Below are 821 nucleotides of genomic sequence, written 5' to 3'. Positions count from 1 at the left end.
TTTTTGTCAAATGTACAGAATTTTTTGTACCTGTTCATATTCACTGCTGAAATTTTTTAAAACAGCATTCACACCTGGTTTATACAGATGGTTGGGGAAAGCAGATAAGAACATAGTAAGCAAGGCTCTAATCTCAGAGTTTATGTATTCCCTTTCTATTTCATTGACTGTCAGATATTCTTCAGCTTCAGAGGAAGAAAAGTCAAAAGTCTATTCTCCCATGCACTTTAATCTCTCCTCTTTTTTGTTTTTTCCATGATAGATCTCCCTTAAAAGATTCAGTTATTATAAAGTGCTTTCTCTAGTCAAATTATCAGCTACAACACAGCAGTGCTTGGTATATTGGCTTACCGCACAAACACTTGTTCCTTTGTTTACAAGCTGCTGGTACTGTTAATGAGACATGAGCTAATTATTCTCCTCTAAGTGATTAAAAGCCTCTTGGTAGTTGTTACATGTAGGATCAGAAAAACAGGCCAAGAACTTGCTTTGTACTGAGTCACATAAAGTATATAAATATTATGAAAATATTTCTCTAATTTTTGATCACTCCGCAAGGGGAGCACTTACTGAAATAACCACTCTCCCAAAGGAATTTAATCCAGTTTATGGGTTAATGGTTTTCCTGCATGCCAGCTGCCTTAATTATTGCTTTCACTATTGTTGATCTGCTTGTGAGCAATTTACTATGTGAGTTTTGCACTTCATGAACCACACAGATAACTTTTTTCTATTTAAAAAAAGAAAGGGTGGAGAAGGGCAGTAAGAGTCAAAGATAGGAAATAACTTCCATACAGGGAAAGCTAAATAACTGAAGAAGG

Source organism: Columba livia, chromosome 3 (genome assembly GCF_036013475.1).
Source record: "Columba livia isolate bColLiv1 breed racing homer chromosome 3, bColLiv1.pat.W.v2, whole genome shotgun sequence".
Lineage (NCBI taxonomy): Eukaryota > Metazoa > Chordata > Aves > Columbiformes > Columbidae > Columba > Columba livia.
Note: the sequence above shows the minus strand (reverse complement) of the source record.